This window comes from Bombina bombina, chromosome 8, assembly GCF_027579735.1.
Source record: "Bombina bombina isolate aBomBom1 chromosome 8, aBomBom1.pri, whole genome shotgun sequence".
Taxonomy (NCBI): domain Eukaryota; kingdom Metazoa; phylum Chordata; class Amphibia; order Anura; family Bombinatoridae; genus Bombina; species Bombina bombina.
In genome coordinates, this window is record NC_069506.1 from 49192343 (window position 1) to 49202960 (window position 10618).

The 10618-nt window shown below is 36.7% G+C and overlaps 1 protein-coding gene across 1 annotated transcript in view; it reads right to left on the reverse strand.

Moving 5' to 3' along the window:
- Positions 1–9814, reverse strand: part of PRKCZ (protein kinase C zeta) — a 508310-nt gene extending 498496 nt beyond the window's left edge. Inside the window, exon 1 of the mRNA XM_053690355.1 lies at positions 9246–9814. The gene's annotated coding sequence lies outside the window, so the exon portion shown is untranslated. The remainder of the gene's footprint in view (positions 1–9245) is intronic.
- Between the last annotated feature and the right edge of the window lie 804 nt (positions 9815–10618).

Below are 10618 nucleotides of genomic sequence, written 5' to 3' on the forward strand. Positions count from 1 at the left end.
CCCTGCAAATCTATATACAAAGAATCAACCCATACTAAGTTTTACGAAGCTCACTGAATAGAGTATTGTTTGGAGTGGAATAGATCTGTACAAGGAGCTAAGTTTAATTAAAAATTAAATATAATGTTATTTTAGTTAAATAAAACTATATAACTGTTATTATTAAGGTAATGGTTATTTTTCTTTATTTAAAAAGGGACAGTATACACCAATTTACATATAACTATGTGTAATAGACACTACTATAAAGAAGAATATGCACAGATACGGATCTAAAAATCCAGTCTAAAACTTTTTAAAAACTTAAAAAAAGGTTTAAAAATTTAGGCAGGAACACCCACTGAAATGGGCTGGAAAAGCAAAGAGAGCAGAGACTCCCACCTATCCTGCATATGAAAAAACCTTTTACACAAACAGGAGCAAGCTGGAGTAGGTAGACAACAGTATACTTCTAAAAAACTTTGGGGCTAGGTTAGGAGTCTGGCAATCAGCACAATGTTATTTAAAAATAAGCAAAACTATACATTTTTACAAAACAAAAAACCTGCATGGGCTATATAAATGGATCATCTAGAAAACATTTATGCAAAGAAAAGTGTACAGTGAGTGTCCCTTTAAATAAAACTATTTCAATTATTGTTATTAAGGTAATCATTATGTTTCTCCTTCCAATAAAGTACAGCTGAAAGATGATTAAATATGAATTATTAACCTATTAAACTGGAGACAGTTCACCTCCTAATAATGTCAGTTTTTTCAATGATCTATCTATGCATATCTAATGCTATTAAACCAAATCAGTGATGGTCTGATATAACTGGAAAATTAATTTAAAAAGTTATTCTAAAACTGAAAACCATGATTTAAATGTATTCAAATGGATCTTGCTGACTAGTGATTTAAATCAATTTGATTTAAATCAAATTTACCCTGCAGCTATATTCCACAATGTTATTGGTTGCACACTCTAGTGATTCATTTATAACACTGTCCCTAATTGGCATTTAAAAAAAAAAGAAAACCTAGGTTATAACATGACAGAAGAGCCTATAGCTTTTTAAATACCAACACTTCATATTTATTTTTTTCATTACTGAAAAAACAAATATAATTTAAAAATATATATCTGATTATTATTCCCATAACAATCTCTGATTTGAATTCATCATTCTATTGAGCATATTTCTTTAATTATTGTCCCTTTAAAGGGACATTATCCACTAAATAAATGCTAGACAGAATGATGAAGTCAAAGAAAAAAATTAGTCTGAGAATAAAATGTAGATGTGTTTTTTTAAAGTTTAATTTGCTGCTTAAATATTGACAAAATAAGTGTAAAGTTTTAGGGTCTATAAAACAATGGGAGCTGCCATGTTGTAAATTAGGTTACCTTCTCTGCTGTGGCCAATTAGGGACAGTTATAAATAGGTCACTAGAGTGTGCAGCCAATGGCGGTGTGGATTTCTAACAACAACTGAAAAGCTCACAATTTCAGAATAGAATTACAGGAAAAGGAAAAATATATAAATGAAAGTATATTGCAGAGTTATTTTTATATATATATATATATATATATATATATATATATATATATATATATATATATATATATATATATATATATATACATATACACACACACGTACGTGTGTGTGTGTGTGTGTGTGTGTGTGTGTGACAAAAGTGTTTAAAGTCCCTTTAAAATACAGCCTTTAGAAAAAGAAAAAAGAAAAAAACATGTCCATATAAGGACAGTGTGATAATGCTGTATTCACCCATGTTTCTTTAAGCTTTTAGATGGCAATTTAATATTTTATGGGGCTTTAAAGAATGTTAAAGGACATAAATTCCTTTATATACTTAGAAACAAATATATGGCAGCAGTGCTGCTTATGACAGTTATAGAAAATGCATATGACAGGTAAAGCAGACTTAGTAGTGAAGATTTGCCAAATGAAGGACATTAAAGGTTTATTTGGGAACAGGTGAAAGCTCTTTATTTAAATTATAAGAGTACAAGGTAGATTCTATTGTAGTTTTTGTTTGCTATAGTTACCAACAAGTCAGAAAAAGAGAGAAATGCCACATAACAATGACCTATTACTAGGGTTACCACCTCAGCCATGTTTTCCTGGGCACTTATGAGTTATACATGCTGCAGGGCACGCAGAGAGGAACATGAATAGTGATGTTCAGTCAGTGTCACTGTTTATGTGCTTTCCAGGGTTGAAATTCATGTTACTGCCTGCACACCCTGCAGCATGTATAACTCATAAGTGTCCAGGAAAACGTGGCTGAGGTGGCAACCCTACCTATTACTGATTACATGTGTAGTAATTGTCATTAAACAACAAAACAATGCTAGATATTAGGCATGTGCATTCAGATCATTAGTAATGATCCGAATGCAGCAGAAGACAGGTGCTCGCACGGTCGCACCATTCGCCTTTTTTTGGAGAAGGATTTCTTCTTGTGAAAATTGCACACATTAACATTTGTGCAAATCCAGATCTTAGTGTGCAGCACTTTCACAAGAAGAAATCTGGCTCTGAAAAGAGCCAAATGTCACGAGTGGCTGCTTTCTGCCGCATTCGGATCATCACAAATGATCCGAATACACATGCCAACTAGATATAATGTATGTAATGTATTAAGAGCAAAGATTAGCCCGAGAATAATATGTAGATGTGTTTTTAAAAATTATATTAGTTGTTTAAACTTTGAAGATGTATAAAGGTTTTATAAACTGCCATATTGCAAACTTAATTTTCCCCTTATCTTTCTCTTTTTTTGAGGACAATTAGAGACATATAAAACAGGCAATAAATGAGAGTATGTCAACAAGACTGTGTGGACTATAGGGTTGTTAAAATGGATATGAAACCAAAATATTTATTTTGTGATTCAGACAGATCATATAATTTTAAAGGAAAAGTCTAGTCCAAAATAAACTTCCCTGACGAAGTGCCTACGGGCAGGAAACGCGTCGGACGTTCTTATCCTATCTGCTCTCTCCCGAGCTTATATGTACCAAGTCTCAACCTGTGACTTTAAATAAAGTCGGCTTTGACTTGCAACATTTGTGGCGGATATTGTTTTCCTTACAGCAGGCAACCTTATGTGTTTTCCATTGAACATATTAAAGACCAGGAGCCCAATCACATATTCGGCGTCACCACTTTTTAGTCTAATCAAGCGATCACATATTTACGGCGCAGCATATAGGCTACGTGCGTATATTTTACCTGTCGCCCGCAGTTTTTACTCCCATAAACTAACATAGAACATATTAACCCCTAATCCGCCAACCGCCCACAACGCAAACAACTAATTAACCTATTAACCTCCAAACCGCCAACCCCCCACATCGCAAAGTATTAATCTAATAACTAAGCCCCCTAACCTAACACCCCCTAAGGAAACCCCTATTACATTACAATTACATAAAATAAAAGATAATTACATTAAAAATGACAACAAAAACAAATTACTTAAACAAAAAACTATCTCTACAGTAAAATTAAAAAAAAACTAACAAAAGCTAAGATTACAAAAAATAAAAAAAAATAACATTAAAGAAAATAACAAACTAAATTATCCAAAATAAAAAAAGTTATTCCTAATCTAATACCTCCTTAAAAACAAAAAGCCACCCCAAAATAAAAACCTAATCTAAGAATAAACTACCAATAGCCCTTAAATGGCCTTTTGTAGGGCATTGCCCTAAAGATACCAGCTATTTTTACAATAAAAAATACTAAGTCTTCCCTAAAATTAGAATCACCCAAACCCCCAAAATAAAAAACACCTAACTAAAAAAAAACAACTAATCTAACCATTGCCCCTAAAGGGTCATTTGTATGGGCATTGTCCTTAAAGGGGCAATCAGCTCTTTTACTGCACATAGAAAATAAAAAAAAGCCCTAATCTAAAAAAATAATAATCGGTCAACGGATGCATGGAGCCGTCTTCGGCTGCGGCGGTCTCCGGTGATGTGGAGGTCAGTTTCATGTGATCGTCCGCCGCACACTGAAGATTGAATGCAATGCACCCCTTTTATATTAGGGTACTTTGCATTCCTATTGGCTGAAAATTTCAAATCGGCCAATAGGATGAGAGCTGCTTACATCCTATTGGTTGTTCAAATCAGAGCATGCAATTTTAAAGGGGCATTAAACCTACAAAACAATGTTATATAATTCTGCACATAGTGCAGAATTATATAACATTAGCTTAGCACCACTTTATAGAGCAAAGTATTGCAGAGATATTTTATTACGAAGATGAATTTTGCAGAATGCTGCTCCTTGCTCTACGGAGAGGGTCTGTTTCTTCGCGGGCACGCTGTCTAGTCACAGAGCGCCCAATCACGCCATTAAACTGAATGCAGCTCGCTCCCGCTACCAGACCAAAGCGGGAGCAAGCTACATTCAGTTTAATGGCGCGATCGGGCAGGCTGTGACTAGACAGCGTGCCCGCTATGCGCTTAGGAAAAAACATCTTCGTAATAAAATATCTCTGTAATACTTTGTTGTATAAAGTTGGTGCTAAGCTAACTTTATACAACAAAGCAAACCGAGGAAGGCTTGAGAGTGTGAAAGTGTGTTAAGCCCAATAAACAATTAAAGGGATATAAAAACAAAAATATTAATTTCATAAATCATATTGGGCATGCAGTTTTAAACAATTTACTGCTATTGTCATATTTTGCTTTGTTCTCTTGGTATCCTTTGTTAAAGGTGCAGCAATGCACCTGCACCACTGGGAACTAGCTTAACTCATGAGCCGACCTGGGTATGCTTTTCAGCGCAAGACGCAAATCACACTTCTTGTAATAACCTATTTAAAAAAAGAGCAACGTTTCAACCAAGTAAAAAAATCTATCAAATTAGAGAACGAAACACGTTGAGCTAATTTGGTCTATTGGAGCTTCCGCAGTATAGCAGGAAGCACTGAACGTCAGACGCTATCAGAGTTGATTGCTATCTTTTGTTTTTAAAGGGACAGTACACTGTAAAATTGTTTTTATATTAATGTATTTTCCAAGACTTCTGCAGAGTAAAAAATGTATGAGAAATGGCATTTTCAGGTTTATTTGTGTATATGAAATAGCTGTTTTTGTGCTTTTAAACCACAGCCTATTACAATGGGCTGAGCTTCAGGTAATATATCTCATTATGTTATCACTTTGTATACACACACTTTCTTCCTTATCTTCAGGGCCACAAGATGTAAGCTATTTAGACTGGAAAGCACAAAACTATATAGATAATTACGATTTTGTATAAATACAATTAAAATTGAAATGAAAAGTTCAGTACATAAATAGAATATAATATATTGTTAACCGAGTGTCAAAGTATAGCTGCCAAGAGGTGATGGAAAAGTAAAGGTGAATATCCTTTTCCAAGATGGCATGGACTGGCCTTGACTTTATCAGAGCAACCAAAAACAAGCACAAGTCAGCAGGTCTAAACATATCCTTGATAACTACTGTAGGATACCCGCTCATGCGCTCAAAATCACAGCCCTAAAAAAAATACAAACAAATTATATCCCTTTTGAAATCGGAGATAAAACGAGTTGCGCCCTTCATTTGCAGCAAACAGCCTGAAAGCTCACAGACTCTAACAACTACAAACGAACACGAGGTAGCGCAGAACTGAATCAAAACCTCTTGTAAGTTGTGTTCCTATTTAGTTACTGAGCGACAACTAACGGAGCAGAGCAACTGGATCACACTTATTGTTTGCAACCAAATATACAATACTGCACTAACTTTATGAGAATGAGAGAACTGACCTGCCTCCCAGGGAACCGCAGTCCTGCAAGGTTCCAAGTACAGTTTCTGCGGCGTTGATTTCTCGGTTTGTATTAATCCGCTTGGTGATCCAGTCAGGTGACCACCCAGTACCCTTAGCTATTCCAATGTTGACCAACGCAAGCTCCCTCACTGCTGTACCCTTGCCTAATGCCAATGCCAATCAATTGCCTTTTGGAGTGGAGGCGGAGCGGCTGCAGCTGAGCTGCTTGTTGAGCATCTGTCTTGTCACCTATTGTGCTCAAAAAGCAGGCCGGCCGCTCCGCTCCCTCACCGGCTGCTCACATGTGCTGCTGAGCTCTCTCTCTTTGTGTAGCTGTCAACTGCCGGCCCTGGCGGATGGAGGCCCACCAGGATTTTTCCCGGTATCCCGGCGGCCCAATCCGGCCCTGCTTAACTTATATTTGTCTGAAAAACTAAAGCTCAATACATAGAGAGAACAATGGAAAAATATAATTTTATTACTTACCTATCCTGCACCCCACTGGGAGTGTAATTTCTTTTGCTGGCTGTGTTTACTTAGGCTATTCAATAGCTGAGACTCCAGTATACAAACTTTCAGTATAGGTTGGGATACCACAAGCTAAATCAGCTATTTCAAAAGCCAAAATAGGGGTAAAGGAGTTACTTGTAAACAATTTAATACACTCCAGCAGGTTAAATGCATTATTTGGAACAATTTAAATGGGGGAAAATGTTTGGGTGAACTGTGCCTTTAACTAATAAACGTTGCCCTGGACGCTTAAACCATAGAGACTGCTCAGCAGCAAGCACCTGGAGGAGTGATTATTAGTGTAGTTTTCTATTGGTGTGACTTTTTACATGTTATTTTAGTAAGTCTATTTGTTGTATTTAAAGTGATGGTAAATTCTAGCATTTCAACAACACTAGGATTTACCATCACTAAAAATAAAGACGACCTTCATTCATCAGCATAAAAAAAAATATTGAATAGGTACCTTTATTTCACTACAGCTTCAGCACTAACCTGAGCACTTTGGCCGCAGCTCAGTTTTTTCAATGACGTAACGTTTCCACCTCTTAGCCAATAGCCATGCTTGCCTTTTGGCACAGCTATTGGCTAAGAGGTGGAAACGTCACCTCATTGAAAAACTGAGCTGTGCTGTGGGCGGCCGGAGGCGTTTAGGTAACTTTTTTTTTTAAATTGATGAATGACGGTCGCCATTATTTTTAGTAAACGATTTATCATCACTTTATTTTAATATATTTTTTATTTGAATCAAAGTTGCGCTTCTGCTTTCTTTCTAATCATAGAAGTAAACTGAAATGTTTTTATCTTTTTTTTAATTTGTGCTATCGAAATTATGAGAGTGTAATTTTGACATTCATGTTGCTTTAACAACAAATAGTTTTTTAATAAAAAGTATCCTAAAAAACATGAATATTTAAAGTTTAAACGTGTTTGCCAAACTGTATAAATTTGCATTACAATGTGCACAATAACTACTTATGGGTAAACAAAGATCTGTTCTTACATGAAAGGAAATCAATAATGAAAACAGAATAAGTAAAATCTCTCTTTTATAAAATAATGCAAAACCCCAGAATTACATTTTTTCCTCAAATTTGTGCTAATAAACTTTAGGTTTGTTTGTACATCAAATTTAAATTACAAGTAACTAACTGTAAACTCATCTTTCTCAGGAGAGAAAAAGGTTTAAAGGCCCTTTAGTGAAAAGAATTAGAGAGTAAATTAGAACATGGAATTTTAACACTGGTGACCCTACAACTGAGTTAAACGCATAGTTAAAGTACCATTCGGGAGCTGCAGAGCACTGCTAGTCCTGAGCGGACATAACTACTGACCCAATCAGCAGCAGTAGTCGTGCAAGCAAACTATTTATTGGGTGACCTTCTGTTTCTGCTAAAGACCAGCAGCGCTCTGCAGCTCCTAAGCAATACTTTAAATATGTGTTATGCCCTTTTCAGAAGAAGGAGCATTTGCAGTATGGAGTGCAGTGAAATGCTGAATAAAAAATAAACTGACTTATAGCTGAGACATTGTTTTCTACTAATATACACAAAGACATCAAAAGCTGGTGACAGTAGAAACATTAAATCTAATTATGCTCTTGAACAAGCCAAATACTACAGGAAGAGAACTCCCTATTAGCACGGACAGACTATTACATAGTGGAAAATCTAGCTTTTCAGTGCAAACCTGTTGTTAATGTATAACAACTATGAATTAAATTATTTGCAGAACATCTTTTCATTGATTACTTCTCAGTAAAACCAGTTACTATTTTGTTTAACCGGTTTTGAACAGTATAATATATACAGTTATATAATATTAAAGTTCTCCATAATAATTAAAAAAAAGAAAATCAAAACATTCACAGCAACACCTTGGAACCCACAGTTTATCACCTTACTGATTCAAGATGTTACTAGAAACTTTGGACATGTGAAATGAAATAATTTTAATTATGCTAAATTAAATAATAAAGGTTATCTAAATAAAGTATATAATTAGGGCACTTTTACTAAACTGACAGTATTTTCTTACCTCTGAAAAAGATGTTATTTCAGTTTTAGGGAAAATATTCACTAAAGATGTAAAGAAAGTCTATTGTGTGAATTGTTGATGAATAACAAATATTGAAAGGCTTCCCAGAATAGCTAGGGGAAAACTTAGGTAGTAGAGGGGATTATGGTATAGAAGGAAAATGCTCTAATGTGTTAATTTATTTAGTGTTCTCCCCAGGACCTATATAATGGGCACACCGCTAGGCTGTTTTTTCTGACCACCCAGCTAAAATGTTAAGCTAAAATTAGCTGGGTTTTTTCAACATTCCTTGAACAAATGATCATTAAATCAATGTATGATACATTATGTACTTTGGACACTTAGAAAGAACAGAAAATTTTATAACCCTTCCCCTACCCAGCCTTCTTCATAATGCCACCCGGCTGGCATCGTTTCTGAGAACACTGTTACTTTATATAACTATGTGTTTAACCTCTGAAAAGGAGTTAAATACAGTGTTAAAGACAGCTCCAAAGCAGCAATACACTACTGGGAGCTAGCTGATCACATCCAGTGAGCCAATGACAGGAGGCATATGTGTACAGCCACCAATCACCAACTAGCTCCCATTAGTGCACTGCAGCTCCTGAGGCTACCTATGTGCGCTTTTCGATAAAGGATACCAAAAGAACAAAGTAGACAACAGAAGTAATTTGAAAAGTATTCTCTATCTGAACTGGTTAAATGTTGCCTTTCATGTTCCTTTATCTAAAGTTAAATACATATTACAATCATATATACGATAACAAATACAAATAAACAGTAACTACACCTAATGTTTACAATCCCAGATCGTTTCTCTGCGCTGGCTGCTGCTTGGAAACCACAAATAAAACACAAACAGATGACAGAAGTGAATGGTGGCAGCTTTACCTGCTCGGTGACAGTCCTCCTCCAGCTCTGATGGCTCAGATCACCTGCTCCTCAGTGTAACCTCAGACCCCACCCCCGGAGGAACGCGGAATGGCATGCCAGGCATTACTGGGGAGAGCAGGGGTCAAAGGGCAAGGGGAGGGTCAGAGGGCAAATAGAGGAAATGTAAGGTCAGAGGCTCAGTAACACCGAGAGAAGTAACAGCAGACAGTAGGGAGCTGCTTAGGGGAGTCCGGGGTCAGATGACAAGGGCAGGGGTCAGAGTTCAGGACTAGGCAGGAATGGAACTAGGTCACGTTGAGGGACGGACAACTACACAAGTCCATAGCTCCGTGTCACGGGCACCAGAACGCAGTGACAGTATCAGCAATTCTCCTAACAGAGTCAGTTAATTGGAATTCCTGACATTCCTGGGATATCTCCTATTCCGGGAAAGGGAAGTTGGTCTAATTCCGTGAAACAGATTCCATATTGTCCTCTCTTGTTGTTTGACAGCGAAACCTGACGACAGATAAGCGAACTCTAAATCGCCCCGTCCAAAAGGAGCCGGACTCTTGGAACATGGCGGAATAAACGGGGTACTACGGTCCGACCAATCTCAAAACGACAGAGCTTCTCGCTGACCTATAGTGAACGAGCTAAACAGTTGTTTCAGCCAATCAGAGGGAGAGGCCGGTGTTTAGTGACCAATGAGAGAAAAATGTCAAATACCTGGATGAGGTTTAAAGGATTAACCAATAACAGATCAAAGGATTACACCTGCAACCAATCGGGAGAAGGCAAGGAGGTGACTGAGTCAGTTCACAGGATGGGCTGTACGATGTCAGTCAGTCGGACTAAAGGAATGTTGGAAGTTGAGTCACTAGCGCTGTGCACCTGCTGCTGATAGGATTCCAACGGCACAATGTAGCATTACCGTACACATAATATATATTATAAATACCAATATATTGGCTAAAATATCTTTAACCCTTTAATTAGTGGGTAGAATGATATGATTCATGGTTTTGACATGTTTTAAATAACCCTTTAAGAACTCTCTGTCTCTGTCTCTGTCTCTGTCTGTCTCTCTCTGTCTCTCTCTCTGTCTCTCTCTCTGTCTCTGTCTCTCTCTCTCTCTCTCTCTCTCTCTGTCTCTCTCTGTCTCTCTCTCTGTCTCTGTTATTGCACTAATCATTTTACTGCATTTGATGTAAAGGCACTCAGGCAAATTATACTTGTTTTCTCTTGTAAGATGTATCAAGTCCATGGATTCATCCATACTTGTGGGATATTCTCCTTCCTAACAGGAAAATATCCCACAAGTATGGATGAATCCGTGGACTCGATACATCACAAGAGAAAGAAATTTATCAGGTAAGCATAAATTCTGT